Below are 23,911 nucleotides of genomic sequence, written 5' to 3' on the forward strand. Positions count from 1 at the left end.
AGAGGATTTGGACTTCTGGATTAAGATGGAGATTTGGTGGACAGATGGGGATGTGAATGCAGAGAATAGGTGGGTAGGAACCGGGGAGAATGGAGAAGGAGGGTTAGGAGCAGCTGAAGGGGTGAGTTGCTGGTGGATAAGTTGGATTTTGGATGTAAAAAATGAGGCCAGAGTATTACAAAAATCAGTGGAATAGAGATGTGAGGGAAGAGTGTCAGCAGGTTTAGTGAGTTTAGAAATGAGTGAAAAGAGTGATCTGGGGTTGCCTTCATTGGAACTGATTAATCCAGAGTAGAAGATTGATTTGGCTTTGGATATTGAGTCCTTGTAATGGAGAAAGTGGGTAGTGTACATTTCTTTATGAATGGCGAGTCCAGTTTTTCTATATAATCTTTCAAGTTGACGGCCTTTTGATTTAAGTTGTCTGAGGGTAGGGGTAAACCAGGGTGCTGTTTGGTTGAAGGAGACAGTTCGGGTTTTGAGTGGGGCCAGGATATTGAGAATGTTATGGAGATTTGTATTGTAGTGTGTCAAAAACTCATCTGTTGTAGAAAGACAATCAGTACTGGGGAGGTTGTTGATAAGTGATTCTAAATTGTCCGGGTTAATGTCCTTGATTTTACGGAAATGTATAATGCGTTGTGGGTTGGATTTGAAAAATGACAGGTTAACATTGAATGAAAGCAATAGATGATCTGTGTATGGGAGGAGATCGGTTTTACAGTTTGTTGGTGATAATCCAATACAGCAGATCAAGTCCAGAATATGTCCTTTACTGTGTGTGGGAAAGTTGACATACTGTTGAAAACCAAAACTGTCCAGACAGGAGGTAAAGTCTTTGGTAAGTGAGTCATTGATATTGTCCATGTGTATATTAAAATCTCCTAAGAGAATCACATTTGGTGATAGTGTATACAGATGAGTGAGGAGTGTAGTAATGTCAGTGATAAAATTCTTGTTTGGTTTTGGTGGACGGTAAATAGTGGCAATCAGTGTGGGAGTTGATCCAGAGAGCTGTATAACAGTCGCTTCAAAAGATAAAAAAGCAGGCACATTTACAGGTGCAAATTTCCAATCCTCGCGCAGAATCATCGCGAGGCCGCCTCCCCTCCCAGTCGTGCGCGGCACAGCGTGATAAACAAAGCCCGGTGGAGTAGCTTCATTAAGAGTACCATAATCATCTGGCTGCTGCCAGGTCTCAGTCAGACACAGAATGTCAAACTCACGGTCTGTCAGGAGGTCGTGGACGAACTGGCCCTTGCTCGTAAGGGAGCGGATGTTCAGTAGGCCAACGTTGACAGGAGTGCAGCTGCGAGCGACCGCGATGCTATCCGACCTCGGGACGCGTGTCAACACAGAGGCATCCGCACGGCGTCCGGTGTTCTTCCGTGGGCGGCGAGCGGTGGACCAGAACGACCTGATGGAGCTGGAGTTGTCGTATCGATAGTTTCGGCGTGAGCCCCGGTGAGTGCACCTTCGCCGGGGCACGTAAAGGATGTCCGGGTGTTGGAGCAGAGCAGGCGGTGGTGGACCGTGTTGATTAAAGTTGAGTTTGAGCTCAGTGGCTGCATATTGGTGAAGCGCTTCCAATGAGTGGTGGAAAACACACAGAGCGAACCAGAAGAAAGCAAGCCACTCACAGCTGATTGACATAGCCGGACCGGAGTAATGAAGTCGGGAAGCGGCAACAGTTAGTGGGTAAGCTAGCCGCTAGCCGCAACTCAACGACAACTCAATACTCGATGACAGGTAATGACAGTTCGGCCGATCGAGTGTGGATTGATCATTGTTCACTCGGTGACCATAAAAGCAGGTCGACATAAAATATGTCGGCTATAAAAGATAAAAGATTGACATGAAATGGACTTAAAAATCAAAAAATCACGGGGGAGTAGCGGCGTCCAAAATTCGCCAGCGTTCACTCCGGAAGTGACGTGATGTGTAATCCCTGCAAATGAGCTCATTAGCACAACGGAATGAATTGCTGGGCACCAATGAGGTGCGTGTACCTAATGAGTTGACCTCCACTAACCTCACTCGTAAGATCATTTTGAGGCTTACTAGTTGACATGCAAGCCGCAAAACGCCCACTAGTTCACTAGTAAGATCATTTTGAGGCTTACTAGTGAACATGTAAGGCCATAAATGTGCCCACTAGTTTACTAGTAAGATCATTTTGACGCTTACTAGTGAACACGTAAGGCCATAAATGTGCCCATTAGTTCACTAGTAAGATCATTTTGAGGCTTGCTATTTGACATGTAAGCCACAAAACGCCCACTAGTTCACTAGTAAGATCATTTTGAGGCTTACTAGTGAAGATGTAAGCCACAAAACGCCCACTAGTTCACTAGTAAGATCATTTTGACGCTTACTAGTTGACATGCAAGCCGCAAAACGCCCACTAGTTCACTAGTAAGATCATTTTGACGCTTACTCGTGAACATGTAAGCCACAAAACGCCCACTAGTTCACTAGTAAGGTCATTGTGACGCCTACTAGTGAACATGTAAGCCACAAAACGCCCACTAGTTCATTAGTAAGATCATTTTGAGGCTTACTTGTTGACATGTAAGCCGCAAAATGCCCACTAGTTCACTCGTAAGATAATTTTGAGGCTTACTAGTTGACATACAAGCCGCAAAACGCCCACGAGTTCACTAGTTAGATCATTTTGAACCTTACTCGTTAACATGTAAGCCACAAAACGCCCACTAGTTCACTAGTAAGATCATTTTGAGGCTTACAGGTGAACATGTAAGGCCATAAATGTGCCCACTAGTTCACTAGTAAGATCATTTTGAGGCTTACTAGTTGACATGTAAGCCACAAAATGCCCACTAGTTCACTAGTAAGATCATTTTGAGGCTTACTAGTTGACATGTAAGCCGCAAAATGCCCACTAGTTCACTGGTAAGATCATTTTGAGGCTTACTAGTTGACATGTAAGCCACAAAACGCCCACTAGTTCACTAGTAAGATCATTTTGAGGCTTACGAGTGAAGATGTAAGCCACAAAACGCCCACTAGTTTACTAGTAAGATCATTTTGACGCTTACTAGTGAACACGTAAGGCCATAAATGTGCCCATTAGTTCACTAGTAAGATCATTTTGAGGCTTGCTATTTGACATGTAAGCCACAAAACGCCCACTAGTTCACTAGTAAGATTATTTTGACGCTTACTAGTGAACATGTAAGCCACAAAACGCTCAGTAGTTCACAAGTAAGGTCATTGTGACGCTTACTAGTGAACATGTAAGCCGCAAAACGCCCACTAGCTCACTCGTAAGATCATTTTGAGGCTTACTAGTTGACATGTAAGCCGCAAAACGCCCACTAGTTCACTAGTAAGATCATTTTCACGCTTACTAGTGAACATCTAAGGCCATAAACGTGCCCACTAGTTCACTAGTAAGATCATTTTGACGCTTACTAGTGAACATGTAAGGCCAAAAATGTGCCCACTAGTTCACTAGTAAGATCATTTTGAGGCTTACTAGTTGACATGTAAGCCACAAAATGCCCACTAGTTCTCTAGTAAGATCATTCTGAGTCTTACTAGTGAAGATGTAAGCCACAAAACGCCCACTAGTTCACTAGTAAGATCATTTTGACGCTTACTAGTTGACATGCAAGCCGCAAAACGCCCACTAGTTCACTAGTAAGATCATTTTGACGCTTACTCGTGAACATGTAAGGCCATAAATGTGCCCACTAGTTCACTAGTAAGATCATTTTGAGGCTTACTACTTGACATGTAAGCCAGAAAACGCCCCTTAGCTCACTCGTAAGATCATTTTGAGGCTTACTTGTTGACATGTAAGCCACAAAACGCCCACTAGTTCACTAGTAAGATCATTTTGACGCTTACCCGTGAACATGTAAGCCACAAAACGCCCACTAGTTCACTCGTAAGATCATTTTGAGGCTTACTAGTTGACATGCAAGCCGCAAAACGCCCACTAGTTCACTAGTAAGATCATTTTGAGGCTTACTAGTGAACATGTAAGGCCATAAATGTGCCCACTAGTTTACTAGTAAGATCATTTTGACGCTTACTAGTGAACACGTAAGGCCATAAAGGTGCCCATCAGTTCACTCGTAAGATCATTTTGAGGCTTACTAGTTGACATGTAAGCCGCAAAACGCCCACTAGTTCACTAGTAAGATCATTTTGACGCCTACTAGTGAACATGTAAGCCACAAAACACTCACTAGTTAACTAGTAAGGTCATTTTGAGGCTTACTAGTTGACATGTAAGCCGCAAAACGCCCCTTAGCTCACTCGTAAGATCATTTTGAGGCCTGCTAGTTGACATGTAAGCCGCAAAACGCCCCTTAGCTCACTCGTAAGATCATTTTGAGGCCTGCTAGTTGACATGTAAGCCGCAAAACACCCACTTGTTCACTAGTAAGATCATTTTGACTCTTAATAGTGAACATGTAAGGCCATAAATGTGCCCAGGAGTTCACTAGTAAGATCATTTTGAGGCTTACTCGTTGACATGTAAGCCGCAAAACGCCCCTTCGCTCACTCGTAAGATCATTTTGAGTCCTGCTTGTTGACATGTAAGCCGCAAAACGCCCACTCGTTCACTAGTAAGTTCATTTTGAGGCTTACTAGTGAAGATGTAAGCCACCAAACGCCCACTAGTTCACTTGTAAGATCATTTTGACGCTTACTAGTGAACATGTAAGGCCATAAATGTGCCCACTAGTTCACTAGTAAGATCATTTTGACTCTTAATAGTGAACATGTAAGGCCATAAATGTGCCCACTAGTTCATTAGTAAGATCATTTTGAGGCTTACTAGTTGACATGTAAGCCGCAAAACGCCCCTTAGCTCACTCGTAAGATCATTTTGAGGCCTGCTAGTTGACATGTAAGCCGCAAAACGCCCACTAGTTCACTAGTAAGTTCATTTTGAGGCTTACTAGTGAAGATGTAAGCCACAAAACGCCCACTAGTTCACTAGTAAGATCATTTTGAGGCTTACTCGTTGACATGTAAGCCGCAAAACGCCCACTAGTTCACTAGTAAGATCATTTTGACACTTACTAGTGAACATGTAAGCCACAAAACGCCCACTAGCTCATTAGTAAGATCATTTTGAGGCTTACTTGTTGACATGTAAGCCGCAAAACGCCCACTAGTTCACTCGTAAGATCATTTTGAGGCTTACTAGTTGACATGCAAGCCGCAAAACGCCCACGAGTTCACTAGTTAGATCATTTTGACCCTTACTCGTGAACATGTAAGCCACAAAACGCCCACTAGTTCACTAGTAAGATCATTTTGAGGCTTACTAGTGAAGATGTAAGCCACAAAACGCCCACTAGTTCACTAGTAAGATCATTTTGACGCCTACTAGTGAACATGTAAGCCGCAAAACGCCCACTAGTTAACTAGTAAGGTCATTTTGACACTTACTAGTGAACATGTAAGCCACAAAACGCCCACTAGTTCACTAGTAAGATCATTTTGAGGCTTCCTAGTTGACATGTAAGCCACAAAACGCCCACTAGTTCACTAGTAAGGTCATTTTGACGCTTACTAGTGAACATGTAAGCCACAAAACGCCCACTAGTTCATTAGTAAGATCATTTTGAGGCTTACTTGTTGACATGTAAGCCGCAAAACGCCCACTAGTTCACTCGTAAGATAATTTTGAGGCTTACTAGTTGACATGCAAGCCGCAAAACGCCCACGAGTTCACTAGTTAGATCATTTTGACCCTTACTCATGAACATGTAAGCCACAAAACGCCCACTAGTTCACTAGTAAGATCATTTTGAGGCTTACAAGTGAACATGTAAGGCCATATATGTGCCCACTAGTTCACTAGTAAGATCATTTTGAGGCTTACTAGTTGACATGTAAGCCACAAAATGCCCACTAGTTCACTAGTAAGATCATTTTGAGGCTTACTAGTTGACATGTAAGCCGCAAAATGCCCACTAGTTCACTGGTAACATCATTTTGAGGCTTACTAGTGAACATGTAAGGCCATAAATGTGCCCACTAGTTTACTAGTAAGATCATTTTGACGCTTACTAGTGAACACGTAAGGCCATAAATGTGCCCATTAGTTCACTAGTAAGATAATTTTGAGGCTTGCTATTTGACATGTAAGCCACAAAACGCCCACTAGTTCTCTAGTAAGATCATTTTGAGGCTTACTAGTGAACATGTAAGCCACAAAACGCTCACTAGTTCACTAGTAAGATCATTTTGACGCCTACTAGTGAACATGTAAGCCACAAAACACTCACTAGTTAACTAGTAAGGTCATTTTGACACTTACTAGTGAACATGTAAGCCACAAAACGCCCACTAGGTCACTACTAAGATCATTTTGAGGCTTACTTGTTGACATGTAAGCCGCAAAACGCCCACTAGTTCACTCGTAAGATCATTTTGAGGCTTACTAATTGACATGCAAGCCGCAAAACGCCCACTAGTTTACTAGTAAGATCATTTTGACGCTTACTAGTGAACACGTAAGGCCATAAATGTGCCCATTAGTTCACTAGTAAGATAATTTTGAGGCTTGCTATTTGACATGTAAGCCACAAAACGCCCACTAGTTCTCTAGTAAGATCATTTTGAGGCTTACTAGTGAACATGTAAGCCACAAAACGCTCACTAGTTCACTAGTAAGATCATTTTGACGCCTACTAGTGAACATGTAAGGCACAAAACACTCACTAGTTAACTAGTAAGGTCATTTTGACACTTACTCGTGAACATGTAAGCCACAAAACGCCCACTAGTTCACTAGTAAGATCATTTTGACGCGTACTAGTGAACACGTAAGGCCATAAATGTGCCCACTAGTTCACTAGTAAGATCATTTTTAGGCTTACTAGTGAACATGTAAGCCACAAAACGCCCACTAGTTCACTAGTAAGATCATTTTGAGGCTTAGTAGTTGACATGTAAGCCACAAAACGCTCACTAATTCACTAGTAAGGTCATTTTGACGCTTACTAGTGAACATGTAAGCCACAAAACACTCACTAGTTAACTAGTAAGGTCATTTTGACACTTACTAGTGAACATGTAAGCCACAAAACGCCCACTAGTTCACTACTAAGATCATTTTGAGGCTTACTTGTTGACATGTAAGCCGCAAAACGCCCACTAGTTCACTCGTAAGATCGTTTTGAGGCTTACTAGTGAACATGTAAGGCCATAAATGTGCCCACTAGTTAACTAGTAAGATCATTTTGAGGCTTACTAGTTGACATGTAAGCCACAAAATGCCCACTAGTTCACTAGTAAGATCATTTTGAGGCTTACTAGTTGACATGTAAGCCGCAAAATGCCTACTAGTTCACTGGTAAGATCATTTTGAGGCTTACTAGTGAACATGTAAGGCCATAAATGTGCCCACTAGTTCACTAGTAAGATCATTTTGAGGCTTACTAGTTGACATGTAAGGCCATGAATGTGCCCATTAGTTCACTAGTAAGATCATTTTGAGGCTTGCTATTTGACATGTAAGCCACAAAACGCCCACTAGTTCACTAGTAAGATTATTTTGACGCTTACTAGTGAACATGTAAGCCACAAAACGCTCAGTAGTTCACAAGTAAGGTCATTGTGACGCTTACTAGTGAACATGTATGCCGCAAAACGCCCACTAGCTCACTCGTAAGATCATTTTGAGGCTTACTAGTTGACATGTAAGCCGCAAAACGCCCACTAGTTCACTAGTAAGATCATTTTCACGCTTACTAGTGAACATCTAAGGCCATAAACGTGCCCACTAGTTCAATAGTAAGATCATTTTGACGCTTACTAGTGAACATTTAAGGCCATAAATGTGCCCACTAGTTCACTAGTAAGATCATTTTGAGGCTTACTAGTTGACATGTAAGCCACAAAATGTCCACTAGTTCTCTAGTAAGATCATTCTGAGGCTTACTAGTGAAGATGTAAGCCACAAAACGCCCACTAGTTCACTAGTAAGATCATTTTGACGCTTACTCGTGAACATGTAAGCCACAAAACGCCCACTAGTTCACTAGTAAGATCATTTTGAGGCTTACTAGTGAACATGTAAGGCCATAAATGTGCCCACTAGTTCACTAGTAAGATCATTTTGACGCTTACTAGTGAACATGTAAGGCCATAAATGTGCCCACTAATTCACTAGTAAGATCATTTTGAGGCTTACTAGTTGACATGTAAGCCGCAAAATGCCCACTAGTTCTCTAGTAAGATCATTTTGAGGCTTACTAGTGAAGATGTAAGCCACAAAACGCCCACTAGTTCACAAGTAAGGTCATTGTGACGCTTACTAGTGAACATGTAAGCCACAAAAGAAGCCACTAGTTCACTAGTAAGATAGTTTTGAGGCTTACTAGTTGACATGTAAGCCGCAAAATGCCCACTAGTTCACTGGTAAGATCATTTTGAGGTTACTAGTGAACATGTAAGGCCATAAATGTGCCCACTAGTTCACTAGTAAGATCATTTTGAGGCTTACTAGTTGACATGTAAGCCGCAAAATGCCCACTAGTTCACTGGTAAGATCATTTTGAGGCTTACTAGTGAACATGTAAGGCCATAAATGTGCCCACTAGTTCACTAGTAAGATCATTTTGAGGCTTACTAGTTGACATGTAAGCCACAAAACGCCCACTAGTTCACTAGTAAGATCATTTTGAGGCTTACGAGGGAAGATGTAAGCCACAAAACGCCCACTAGTTTACTAGTAAGATCATTTCGACACTTACTAGTGAACACGTAAGGCCATAAATGTGCCCATTAGTTCACTAGTAAGATCATTTTGAGGCTTGCTATTTGAAATGTAAGCCACAAAACGCCCACTAGTTTACTAGTAAGATCATTTTGACGCTTACTAGTGAACACGTAAGGCCATAAATGTGCCCGTTAGTTCACTAGTAAGATCATTTTGATGCTTACTAGTGATCATGTAAGCCACAAAACGCTGACTAGTTCACAAGTAAGGTCATTGTGACGCTTACTAGTGAACATGTAAGCCGCAAAACGCCCACTAGCTCACTCGTAAGATCATTTTGAGGCTTACTAGTTGACATGTAAGCCGCAAAACGCCGACTAGTTCACTAGTAAGATCATTTTCACGCTTACAAGTGAACATCTAAGGCCATAAACGTGCTCACTAGTTCACTAGTTAGATCATTTTGACCCTTACTCGTGAACATGTAAGCCACAAAATGCCCTCTAGTTCACTAGTAAGATCATTTTGAGGCTTACTAGTTGACATGTAAGCCGCAAAATGCCCACTAGTTCACTGGTAAGATCATTTTGAGGCTTACTAGTTGACATGCAAGCCGCAAAACGCCCACTAGTTTACTAGTAAGATCATTTTGACGCTTACTAGTGAACACGTAAGGCCATAAATGTGCCCATTAGTTCACTAGTAAGATAATTTTGAGGCTTGCTATTTGACATGTAAGCCACAAAACGCCCACTAGTTCTCTAGTAAGATCATTCTGAGGCTTACTAGTGAACATGTAAGCCACAAAACGCTCACTAGTTCACTAGTAAGATCATTTTGACGCCTACTAGTGAACATGTAAGCCACAAAACACTCACTAGTTAACTAGTAAGGTCATTTTGACACTTACTCGTGAACATGTAAGCCAGAAAACGCCCACTAGTTCACTAGTAAGATCATTTTGACGCGTACTAGTGAACACTTAAGGCCATAAATGTGCCCACTAGTTCACTAGTAAGATCATTTTTAGGCTTACTAGTGAACATGTAAGCCACAAAACGCCCACTAGTTCACTAGTAAGATCATTTTGAGGCTTAGTAGTTGACATGTAAGCCACAAAACGCTCACTAATTCACTAGTAAGGTCATTTTGACGCTTACTAGTGAACATGTAAGCCACAAAACACTCACTAGTTAACTAGTAAGGTCATGTTGACACTTACTAGTGAACATGTAAGCCACAAAACGCCCACTAGTTCACTACTAAGATCATTTTGAGGCTTACTTGTTGACATGTAAGCAGCAAAACGCCCACTAGTTCACTCGTAAGATCATTTTGAGGCTTACTAGTTGACATGCAAGCCGCAAAACGCCCACTAGTTCACAAGTAAGATCATTTTGACGCGTACTAGTGAACACGTAAGGCCATAAATGTGCCCACTAGTTCACTAGTAAGATCATTTTTAGGCTTACTAGTGAACATGTAAGCCACAAAACGCCCACTAGTTCATTAGTAAGTTCATTTTGAGGCTTACTTGTTGACATGTAAGCTGCAAAACGCCCACTAGTTCACTCGTTAGATCATTTTGAGGCTTACTAGTTGACATGCAAGCCGCAAAACGCCCACTAGTTCACTAGTAAGATCATCTTGACGCTTACTCGTGAACATGTAAGCCAAAAAACGCCCACTAGTTCACTAGTAAGATCGTTTTGAGGCTTACTAGTGAACATGTAAGGCCATAAATGTGCCCACTAGTTAACTAGTAAGATCATTTTGAGGCTTACTAGTTGACATGTAAGCCACAAAATGCCCACTAGTTCACTAGTAAGATCATTTTGAGGCTTACTAGTTGACATGTAAGCCGCAAAATGCCTACTAGTTCACTGGTAAGATCATTTTGAGGCTTACTAGTGAACATGTAAGGCCATAAATGTGCCCACTAGTTCACTAGTAAGATCATTTTGAGGCTTACTAGTTGACATGTAAGCCACAAAACGCCCACTAGTTCACTAGTAAGATTATTTTGACGCTTACTAGTGAACATGTAAGCCACAAAACGCTCAGTAGTTCACAAGTAAGGTCATTGTGACGCTTACTAGTGAACATGTAAGCCGCAAAACGCCCACTAGCTCACTCGTAAGATCATTTTGAGGCTTACTAGTTGACATGTAAGCCGCAAAACGCCCACTAGTTCACTAGTAAGATCATTTTCACGCTTACTAGTGAACATCTAAGGCCATAAACATGCCCACTAGTTCACTAGTAAGATCATTTTGACGCTTACTAGTGAACATTTAAGGCCATAAATGTGCCCACTAGTTCACTAGTAAGATCATTTTGAGGCTTACTAGTTGACATGTAAGCCACAAAATGCCCACTAGTTCTCTAGTAAGATCATTCTGAGGCTTACTAGTGAAGATGTAAGCCACAAAACGCCCACTAGTTCACTAGTAAGATCATTTTGACGCTTACTCGTGAACATGTAAGCCACAAAACGCCCACTAGTTCACTAGTAAGATCATTTTGAGGCTTACTAGTGAACATGTAAGGCCATAAATGTGCCCACTAGTTCACTAGTAAGATCATTTTGACGCTTACTAGTGAACATGTAAGGCCATAAATGTGTCCACTAATTCACTAGTAAGATCATTTTGAGGCTTACTAGTTGACATGTAAGCCACAAAATGCCCATTAGTTCTCTAGTAAGATTATTTTGAGGCTTACTAGTGAAGATGTAAGCCACAAAACGCCCACTAGTTCACTAGTAAGATCATTTTGACGCCTACTAGTGAACATGTAAGCCACAAAACGCTCACTAGTTCACTAGTAAGATCGTTCTGAGGCTTACTAGTTGACATGTAAGCCGCAAAATGCCCACTAGTTCTCTAGTAAGATCATTTTGAGGCTTACTAGTGAAGATGTAAGCCACAAAACGCCCACTAGTTCACAAGTAAGGTCATTGTGACGCTTACTAGTGAACATGTAAGCCACAAAAGAAGCCACTAGTTCACTAGTAAGATAGTTTTGAGGCTTACTAGTTGACATGTAAGCCGCAAAATGCCCACTAGTTCACTGGTAAGATCATTTTGAGGTTACTAGTGAACATGTAAGGCCATAAATGTGCCCACTAGTTCACTAGTAAGATCATTTTGAGGCTTACTAGTTGACATGTAAGCCGCAAAATGCCCACTAGTTCACTGGTAAGATCATTTTGAGGCTTACTAGTGAACATGTAAGGCCATAAATGTGCCCACTAGTTCACTAGTAAGATCATTTTGAGGCTTACTAGTTGACATGTAAGCCACAAAACGCCCACTAGTTCACTAGTAAGATCATTTTGAGGCTTACGAGGGAAGATGTAAGCCACAAAACGCCCACTAGTTTCCTAGTAAGATCATTTTGACACTTACTAGTGAACACGTTCGGCCATAAATGTGCCCATTTGTTCACTAGTAAGATCATTTTGAGGCTTGCTATTTGAAATGTAAGCCACAAAACGCCCACTAGTTTACTAGTAAGATCATTTTGACGCTTACTAGTGAACACGTAAGGCCATAAATGTGCCCGTTAGTTCACTAGTAAGATCATTTTGATGCTTACTAGTGAACATGTAAGCCACAAAACGCTGACTAGTTCACAAGTAAGGTCATTGTGACGCTTACTAGTGAACATGTAAGCCGCAAAACGCCCACTAGCTCACTCGTAAGATCATTTTGAGGCTTACTAGTTGACATGTAAGCCGCAAAACGCCGACTAGTTCACTAGTAAGATCATTTTCACGCTTACAAGTGAACATCTAAGGCCATAAACGTGCTCACTAGTTCACTAGTAAGATCATTTTGACGCTTACTAGTGAACATGTAAGCCACAAAACGCCCACTAGTTCATTAGTAAGATCATTTTGAGGCTTACTTGTTGACATGTAAACCGCAAAACGCCCACTAGTTCACTCGTAAGATAATTTTGAGGCTTACTAGTTGACATGCAAGCCGCAAAACGCCCACGAGTTCACTAGTTAGATCATTTTGACCCTTACTCGTGAACATGTAAGCCACAAAACGCCCACTAGTTCACTAGTAAGATCATTTTGAGGCTTACTAGTTGACATGTAAGCCACAAAATGCCCTCTAGTTCACTAGTAAGATCATTTTGAGGCTTACTAGTTTACATGTAAGCCGCAAAATGCCCACTAGTTCACTGGTAAGATCATTTTGAGGCTTACTAGTGAACATGTAAGGCCATAAATGTGCCCACTAGTTCACTAGTAAGATCATTTTGAGGCTTACTTGTTGACATGTAAGCCACAAAACGCCCACTAGTTCACTAGTAAGATCATTTTGAGGCTTACGAGTGAAGATGTAAGCCACAAAACGCCCACTAGTTTCCTAGTAAGATCATTTTGACACTTACTAGTGAACACGTAAGGCCATAAATGTGCCCATTAGTTCACTAGTAAGATCATTTTGAGGCTTGCTATTTGAAATGTAAGCCACAAAACGCCCACTAGTTTACTAGTAAGATCATTTTGACGCTTACTAGTGAACACGTAAGGCCATAAATGTGCCCGTTAGTTCACTAGTAAGATCATTTTGATGCTTACTAGTGAACATGTAAGCCACAAAACGCTGACTAGTTCACAAGTAAGGTCATTGTGACGCTTACTAGTGAACATGTAAGCCGCAAAACGCCCACTAGCTCACTCGTAAGATCATTTTGAGGCTTACTAGTTGACATGTAAGCCGCAAAACGCCGACTAGTTCACTAGTAAGATCATTTTCACGCTTACAAGTGAACATCTAAGGCCTTAAACGTGCTCACTAGTTCACTAGTAAGATCATTTTGACGCTTACTAGTGAACATGTAAGCCACAAAACGCCCACTAGTTCATTAGTAAGATCATTTTGAGGCTTACTTGTTGACATGTAAACCGCAAAACGCCCACTAGTTCACTCGTAAGATAATTTTGAGGCTTACTAGTTGACATGCAAGCCGCAAAACGCCCACGAGTTCACTAGTTAGATCATTTTGACCCTTACTCGTGAACATGTAAGCCACAAAACGCCCACTAGTTCACTAGTAAGATCATTTTGAGGCTTACTAGTTGACATGTAAGCCACAAAATGCCCTCTAGTTCACTAGTAAGATCATTTTGAGGCTTACTAGTTTACATGTAAGCCGCAAAATGCCCACTAGTTCACTGGTAAGATCATTTTGAGGCTTACTAGTGAACATGTAAGGCCATAAATGTGCCCACTAGTTCACTAGTAAGATCATTTTGAGGCTTACTTGTTGACATGTAAGCCACAAAACGCCCACTAGTTCACTAGTAAGATCATTTTGAGGCTTACGAGTGAAGATGTAAGCCACAAAACGCCCACTAGTTTACTAGTAACATCATTTTGAGGCTTACTAGTGAACATGTAAGGCCATAAATGTGCCCACTAGTTTACTAGTAAAATCATTTTGAGGCTTACTAGTTGACATGTAAGCCACAAAACGCCCACTAGTTCACTAGTAAGATCATTTTGAGGCTTACGAGTGAAGATGTAAGCCACAAAACGCCCACTAGTTTACTAGTAAGATCATTTTGAAGCTTACTAGTGAACAGGTAAGGCCATAAATGTGCCCATTAGTTCACTAGTAAGATCATTTTGAGGCTTGCTATTTGACATGTAAGCCACAAAACGCCCACTAGTTCACTAGTAAGATTATTTTGACGCTTACTAGTGAACATGTAAGCCACAAAACGCTCAGTAGTTCACAAGTAAGGTCATTGTGACGCTTACTAGTGAACATGTAAGCCGCAAAACGCCCACTAGCTCACTTGTAAGATCATTTTGAGGCTTACTAGTTGACATGTAAGCCGCAAAACGCCCACTAGTTCACTAGTAAGATCATTTTCACGCTTACTAGTGAACATCTAAGGCCATAAACGTGCCCACTAGTTCACTAGTAAGATCATTTTGACGCTTACTAGTGAACATGTAAGGCCATAAATGTGCCCACTAGTTCACTAGTAAGATCATTTTGAGGCTTACTAGTTGACATGTAAGCCACAAAATGCCCACTAGTTCTCTAGTAAGATCATTCTGAGGCTTACTAGTGAAGATGTAAGCCACAAAACGCCCACTAGTTCACTAGTAAGATCATTTTGACGCTTACTAGTTGACATGCAAGCCGCAAAACGCCCACTAGTTCACTAGTAAGATCATTTTGAGGCTTACTCGTGAACATGTAAGCCACAAAACGCCCACTAGTTCACTAGTAAGATCATTTTGAGGCTTACTAGTGAACATGTAAGGCCATAAATGTGCCCACTAGTTCACTAGTAAGATCATTTTGAGGCTTACTAGTTGACATGTAAGCCACAAAATGCCCACTAGTTCTCTAGTAAGATCATTTTGAGGCTTACTAGTGAAGATGTAAGCCACAAAACGCCCACTAGTTCACTAGTAAGGTCATTGTGACGCCTACTAGTGAACATGTAAGCCACAAAACACTCACTAGTTAACTAGTAAGGTCATTTTGACACTTACTAGTGAACATGTAAGCCACAAAACGCCCACTAGTTCACTAGTAAGATCATTTTGAGGCTTCCTAGTTGACATGTAAGCCACAAAACGCCCACTAGTTCACTAGTAAGGTCATTTTGACGCTTACTAGTGAACATGTAAGCCACAAAACGCCCACTAGTTCATTAGTAAGATCATTTTGAGGCTTACTTGTTGACATGTAAGCCGCAAAACGCCCACTAATTCACTCGTAAGATAATTTTGAGGCTTACTAATTGACATGCAAGCCGCAAAACGCCCACGGGTTCACTAGTTAGATCATTTTGACCCTTACTCGTGAACATGTAAGCCACAAAACGCCCACTAGTTCACTAGTAAGATCATTTTGAGGCTTACAAGTGAACATGTAAGGCCATAAATGTGCCCACTAGTTCACTGGTAACATCATTTTGAGGCTTACTAGTTGACATGTAAGCCACAAAACGCCCACTAGTTCACTAGTAAGATCATTTTGAGGCTTACGAGTGAAGATCTAAGCCACAAAACGCCCACTAGTTTACTAGTAAGATCATTTTGACGCTTACTAGTGAACACGTAAGGCCATAAATGTGCCCATTAGTTCACTCGTAAGATCATTTTGAGGCTTGCTATTTGACATGTAAGCCACAAAACGCCCACTAGTTCACTAGTAAGATTATTTTGACGCTTACTAGTGAACATGTAAGCCACAAAACGCTCAGTAGTTCACAAGTAAGGTCATTGTGACGCTTACTAGTGAACATGTAAGCCGCAAAACGCCCACTAGCTCACTCGTAAGATCATTTTGAGGCTTACTAGTTGACATGTAAGCCGCAAAACGCCCACTAGTTCACTAGTAAGATCATTTTCACGCTTACTGGTGAACATCTAAGGCCATAAACGTGCCCACTAGTTCACTAGTAAGATCATTTTGACGCTTACTAGTGAACATGTAAGGCCATAAATGTGCCCACTAGTTCACTAGTAAGATCATTTTGAGGCTTACTAGTTGACATGTAAGCCACAAAATGCCCACTAGTTCTCTAGTAAGATCATTTTGAGGCTTACTAGTGAAGATGTAAGCCACAAAACGCCCACTAGTTCACTAGTAAGGTCATTGTGACGCCTACTAGTGAACATGTAAGCCACAAAACACTAACTAGTTAACTAGTAAGGTCATTTTGACACTTACTAGTGAACATGTAAGCCACAAAACGCCCACTAGTTCACTAGTAAGATCATTTTGAGGCTTCCTAGTTGACATGTAAGCCACAAAACGCCCACTAGTTCACTAGTAAGGTCATTTTGACGCTTACTAGTGAACATGTAAGCCACAAAACGCCCACTAGTTCATTAGTAAGATCATTTTGAGGCTTACTTGTTCACATGTAAGCCGCAAAACGCCCACTAATTCACTCGTAAGATAATCTTGAGGCTTACTAATTGACATGCAAGCCGCAAAACGCCCACAAGTTCACTAGTTAGATCATTTTGACCCTTACTCGTGAACATGTAAGCCACAAAACGCCCACTAGTTCACTAGTAAGATCATTTTGAGGCTTACAAGTGAACATGTAAGGCCATAAATGTGCCCACTAGTTCACTAGCAAGATCATTTTGAGGCTTACTAGTTGACATGTAAGCCACAAAATGCCCACTAGTTCACTAGTAAGATCATTTTGAGGCTTACTAGTTGACATGTAAGCCGCAAAATGCCCACTAGTTCACTGGTAACATCATTTTGAGGCTTACTAGTTGACATGTAAGCCACAAAACGCCCACTAGTTCACTGGTAAGATCATTTTGAGGCTTACGAGTGAAGATGTAAGCCACAAAACGCCCACTAGTTTACTAGTAAGATCATTTTGACGCTTACTAGTGAACACGTAAGGCCATAAATGTGCCCATTAGTTCACTCGTAAGATCATTTTGAGGCTTACTAGTTGACATGTAAGCCACAAAATGCCCACTAGTTCTCTAGTAAGATCATTTTGAGGCTTACTAGTGAAGATGTAAGCCACAAAACGCCCACTAGTTCACTAGTAAGGTCATTGTGACGCCTACTAGTGAACATGTAAGCCACAAAACACTCACTAGTTAACTAGTAAGGTCATTTTGACACTTACTAGTGAACATGTAAGCCACAAAACGCCCACTAGTTCACTAGTAAGATCATTTTGAGGCTTCCTAGTTGACATGTAAGCCACAAAACGCCCACTAGTTCACTAGTAAGGTCATTTTGACGCTTACTAGTGAACATGTAAGCCACAAAACGCCCACTAGTTCATTAGTAAGATCATTTTGAGGCTTACTTGTTGACATGTAAGCCGCAAAACGCCCACTAATTCACTCGTAAGATAATTTTGAGGCTTACTAATTGACATGCAAGCCGCAAAACGCCCACGAGTTCACTAGTTAGATCATTTTGACCCTTACTCGTGAACATGTAAGCCACAAAACGCCCACTAGTTCACTAGTAAGATCATTTTGAGGCTTACAAGTGAACATGTAAGGCCATAAATGTGCCCACTAGTTCACTGGTAACATCATTTTGAGGCTTACTAGTTGACATGTAAGCCACAAAACGCCCACTAGTTCACTAGTAAGATCATTTTGAGGCTTACGAGTGAAGATGTAAGCCACAAAACGCCCACTAGTTTACTAGTAAGATCATTTTGACGCTTACTAGTGAACACGTAAGGCCATAAATGTGCCCATTAGTTCACTCGTAAGATCATTTTGAGGCTTGCTATTTGACATGTAAGCCACAAAACGCCCACTAGTTCACTAGTAAGATTATTTTGACGCTTACTAGTGAACATGTAAGCCACAAAACGCTCAGTAGTTCACAAGTAAGGTCATTGTGACGCTTACTAGTGAACATGTAAGCCGCAAAACGCCCACTAGCTCACTCGTAAGATCATTTTGAGGCTTACTAGTTGACATGTAAGCCGCAAAACGCCCACTAGTTCACTAGTAAGATCATTTTCACGCTTACTAGTGAACATCTAAGGCCATAAACGTGCCCACTAGTTCACTAGTAAGATCATTTTGACGCTTACTAGTGAACATGTAAGGCCATAAATGTGCCCACTAGTTCACTAGTAAGATCATTTTGAGGCTTACTAGTTGACATGTAAGCCACAAAATGCCCACTAGTTCTCTAGTAAGATCATTTTGAGGCTTACTAGTGAAGATGTAAGCCACAAAACGCCCACTAGTTCACTAGTAAGGTCATTGTGACGCCTACTAGTGAACATGTAAGCCACAAAACACTAACTAGTTAACTAGTAAGGTCATTTTGACACTTACTAGTGAACATGTAAGCCACAAAACGCCCACTAGTTCACTAGTAAGATCATTTTGAGGCTTCCTAGTTGACATGTAAGCCACAAAACGCCCACTAGTTCACTAGTAAGGTCATTTTGACGCTTACTAGTGAACATGTAAGCCACAAAACGCCCACTAGTTCATTAGTAAGATCATTTTGAGGCTTACTTGTTCACATGTAAGCCGCAAAACGCCCACTAATTCACTCGTAAGATAATCTTGAGGCTTACTAATTGACATGCAAGCCGCAAAACGCCCACAAGTTCACTAGTTAGATCATTTTGACCCTTACTCGTGAACATGTAAGCCACAAAACGCCCACTAGTTCACTAGTAAGATCATTTTGAGGCTTACTAGTGAACATGTAAGGCCATAAATGTGTCCACTAATTCACTAGTAAGATCATTTTGAGGCTTACTAGTTGACATGTAAGCCACAAAATGCCCATTAGTTCTCTAGTAAGATTATTTTGAGGCTTACTAGTGAAGATGTAAGCCACAAAACGCCCACTAGTTCACTAGTAAGATCATTTTGACGCCTACTAGTGAACATGTAAGCCACAAAACGCTCACTAGTTCACTAGTAAGATCGTTCTGAGGCTTACTAGTTGACATGTAAGCCGCAAAATGCCCACTAGTTCTCTAGTAAGATCATTTTGAGGCTTACTAGTGAAGATGTAAGCCACAAAACGCCCACTAGTTCACAAGTAAGGTCATTGTGACGCTTACTAGTGAACATGTAAGCCACAAAAGAAGCCACTAGTTCACTAGTAAGATAGTTTTGAGGCTTACTAGTTGACATGTAAGCCGCAAAATGCCCACTAGTTCACTGGTAAGATCATTTTGAGGTTACTAGTGAACATGTAAGGCCATAAATGTGCCCACTAGTTCACTAGTAAGATCATTTTGAGGCTTACTAGTTGACATGTAAGCCGCAAAATGCCCACTAGTTCACTGGTAAGATCATTTTGAGGCTTACTAGTGAACATGTAAGGCCATAAATGTGCCCACTAGTTCACTAGTAAGATCATTTTGAGGCTTACTAGTTGACATGTAAGCCACAAAACGCCCACTAGTTCACTAGTAAGATCATTTTGAGGCTTACGAGGGAAGATGTAAGCCACAAAACGCCCACTAGTTTCCTAGTAAGATCATTTTGACACTTACTAGTGAACACGTAAGGCCATAAATGTGCCCATTAGTTCACTAGTAAGATCATTTTGAGGCTTGCTATTTGAAATGTAAGCCACAAAACGCCCACTAGTTTACTAGTAAGATCATTTTGACGCTTACTAGTGAACACGTAAGGCCATAAATGTGCCCGTTAGTTCACTAGTAAGATCATTTTGATGCTTACTAGTGAACATGTAAGCCACAAAACGCTGACTAGTTCACAAGTAAGGTCATTGTGACGCTTACTAGTGAACATGTAAGCCGCAAAACGCCCACTAGCTCACTCGTAAGATCATTTTGAGGCTTACTAGTTGACATGTAAGCCGCAAAACGCCGACTAGTTCACTAGTAAGATCATTTTCACGCTTACAAGTGAACATCTAAGGCCATAAACGTGCTCACTAGTTCACTAGTAAGATCATTTTGACGCTTACTAGTGAACATGTAAGCCACAAAACGCCCACTAGTTCATTAGTAAGATCATTTTGAGGCTTACTTGTTGACATGTAAACCACAAAACGCCCACTAGTTCACTCGTAAGATAATTTTGAGGCTTACTAGTTGACATGCAAGCCGCAAAACGCCCACGAGTTCACTAGTTAGATCATTTTGACCCTTACTCGTGAACATGTAAGCCACAAAACGCCCACTAGTTCACTAGTAAGATCATTTTGAGGCTTACTAGTTGACATGTAAGCCACAAAATGCCCTCTAGTTCACTAGTAAGATCATTTTGAGGCTTACTAGTTTACATGTAAGCCGCAAAATGCCCACTAGTTCACTGGTAAGATCATTTTGAGGCTTACTAGTGAACATGTAAGGCCATAAATGTGCCCACTAGTTCACTAGTAAGATCATTTTGAGGCTTACTTGTTGACATGTAAGCCACAAAACGCCCACTAGTTCACTAGTAAGATCATTTTGAGGCTTACGAGTGAAGATGTAAGCCACAAAACGCCCACTAGTTTCCTAGTAAGATCATTTTGACACTTACTAGTGAACACGTAAGGCCATAAATGTGCCCATTAGTTCACTAGTAAGATCATTTTGAGGCTTGCTATTTGAAATGTAAGCCACAAAACGCCCACTAGTTTACTAGTAAGATCATTTTGACGCTTACTAGTGAACACGTAAGGCCATAAATGTGCCCGTTAGTTCACTAGTAAGATCATTTTGATGCTTACTAGTGAACATGTAAGCCACAAAACGCCGACTAGTTCACAAGTAAGGTCATTGTGACGCTTACTAGTGAACATGTAAGCCGCAAAACGCCCACTAGCTCACTCGTAAGATCATTTTGAGGCTTACTAGTTGACATGTAAGCCGCAAAACGCCGACTAGTTCACTAGTAAGATCATTTTCACGCTTACAAGTGAACATCTAAGGCCTTAAACGTGCTCACTAGTTCACTAGTAAGATCATTTTGACGCTTACTAGTGAACATGTAAGCCACAAAACGCCCACTAGTTCATTAGTAAGATCATTTTGAGGCTTACTTGTTGACATGTAAACCGCAAAACGCCCACTAGTTCACTCGTAAGATAATTTTGAGGCTTACTAGTTGACATGCAAGCCGCAAAACGCCCACGAGTTCACTAGTTAGATCATTTTGACCCTTACTCGTGAACATGTAAGCCACAAAACGCCCACTAGTTCACTAGTAAGATCATTTTGAGGCTTACTAGTTGACATGTAAGCCACAAAATGCCCTCTAGTTCACTAGTAAGATCATTTTGAGGCTTACTAGTTTACATGTAAGCCGCAAAATGCCCACTAGTTCACTGGTAAGATCATTTTGAGGCTTACTAGTGAACATGTAAGGCCATAAATGTGCCCACTAGTTCACTAGTAAGATCATTTTGAGGCTTACTTGTTGACATGTAAGCCACAAAACGCCCACTAGTTCACTAGTAAGATCATTTTGAGGCTTACGAGTGAAGATGTAAGCCACAAAACGCCCACTAGTTTACTAGTAACATCATTTTGAGGCTTACTAGTGAACATGTAAGGCCATAAATGTGCCCACTAGTTTACTAGTAAAATCATTTTGAGGCTTACTAGTTGACATGTAAGCCACAAAACGCCCACTAGTTCACTAGTAAGATCATTTTGAGGCTTACGAGTGAAGATGTAAGCCACAAAACGCCCACTAGTTTACTAGTAAGATCATTTTGAAGCTTACTAGTGAACAGGTAAGGCCATAAATGTGCCCATTAGTTCACTAGTAAGATCATTTTGAGGCTTGCTATTTGACATGTAAGCCACAAAACGCCCACTAGTTCACTAGTAAGATTATTTTGACGCTTACTAGTGAACATGTAAGCCACAAAACGCTCAGTAGTTCACAAGTAAGGTCATTGTGACGCTTACTAGTGAACATGTAAGCCGCAAAACGCCCACTAGCTCACTTGTAAGATCATTTTGAGGCTTACTAGTTGACATGTAAGCCGCAAAACGCCCACTAGTTCACTAGTAAGATCATTTTCACGCTTACTAGTGAACATCTAAGGCCATAAACGTGCCCACTAGTTCACTAGTAAGATCATTTTGACGCTTACTAGTGAACATGTAAGGCCATAAATGTGCCCACTAGTTCACTAGTAAGATCATTTTGAGGCTTACTAGTTGACATGTAAGCCACAAAATGCCCACTAGTTCTCTAGTAAGATCATTCTGAGGCTTACTAGTGAAGATGTAAGCCACAAAACGCCCACTAGTTCACTAGTAAGATCATTTTGACGCTTACTAGTTGACATGCAAGCCGCAAAACGCCCACTAGTTCACTAGTAAGATCATTTTGAGGCTTACTCGTGAACATGTAAGCCACAAAACGCCCACTAGTTCACTAGTAAGATCATTTTGAGGCTTACTAGTGAACATGTAAGGCCATAAATGTGCCCACTAGTTCACTAGTAAGATCATTTTGAGGCTTACTAGTTGACATGTAAGCCACAAAATGCCCACTAGTTCTCTAGTAAGATCATTTTGAGGCTTACTAGTGAAGATGTAAGCCACAAAACGCCCACTAGTTCACTAGTAAGGTCATTGTGACGCCTACTAGTGAACATGTAAGCCACAAAACACTCACTAGTTAACTAGTAAGGTCATTTTGACACTTACTAGTGAACATGTAAGCCACAAAACGCCCACTAGTTCACTAGTAAGATCATTTTGAGGCTTCCTAGTTGACATGTAAGCCACAAAACGCCCACTAGTTCACTAGTAAGGTCATTTTGACGCTTACTAGTGAACATGTAAGCCACAAAACGCCCACTAGTTCATTAGTAAGATCATTTTGAGGCTTACTTGTTGACATGTAAGCCGCAAAACGCCCACTAATTCACTCGTAAGATAATTTTGAGGCTTACTAATTGACATGCAAGCCGCAAAACGCCCACGGGTTCACTAGTTAGATCATTTTGACCCTTACTCGTGAACATGTAAGCCACAAAACGCCCACTAGTTCACTAGTAAGATCATTTTGAGGCTTACAAGTGAACATGTAAGGCCATAAATGTGCCCACTAGTTCACTGGTAACATCATTTTGAGGCTTACTAGTTGACATGTAAGCCACAAAACGCCCACTAGTTCACTAGTAAGATCATTTTGAGGCTTACGAGTGAAGATGTAAGCCACAAAACGCCCACTAGTTTACTAGTAAGATCATTTTGACGCTTACTAGTGAACACGTAAGGCCATAAATGTGCCCATTAGTTCACTCGTAAGATCATTTTGAGGCTTGCTATTTGACATGTAAGCCACAAAACGCCCACTAGTTCACTAGTAAGATTATTTTGACGCTTACTAGTGAACATGTAAGCCACAAAACGCTCAGTAGTTCACAAGTAAGGTCATTGTGACGCTTACTAGTGAACATGTAAGCCGCAAAACGCCCACTAGCTCACTCGTAAGATCATTTTGAGGCTTACTAGTTGACATGTAAGCCGCAAAACGCCCACTAGTTCACTAGTAAGATCATTTTCACGCTTACTAGTGAACATCTAAGGCCATAAACGTGCCCACTAGTTCACTAGTAAGATCATTTTGACGCTTACTAGTGAACATGTAAGGCCATAAATGTGCCCACTAGTTCACTAGTAAGATCATTTTGAGGCTTACTAGTTGACATGTAAGCCACAAAATGCCCACTAGTTCTCTAGTAAGA

The sequence above is a fragment of the Hippocampus zosterae genome, chromosome 11 (assembly GCF_025434085.1).
Source record: "Hippocampus zosterae strain Florida chromosome 11, ASM2543408v3, whole genome shotgun sequence".
Taxonomy (NCBI): Eukaryota; Metazoa; Chordata; class Actinopteri; order Syngnathiformes; family Syngnathidae; genus Hippocampus; species Hippocampus zosterae.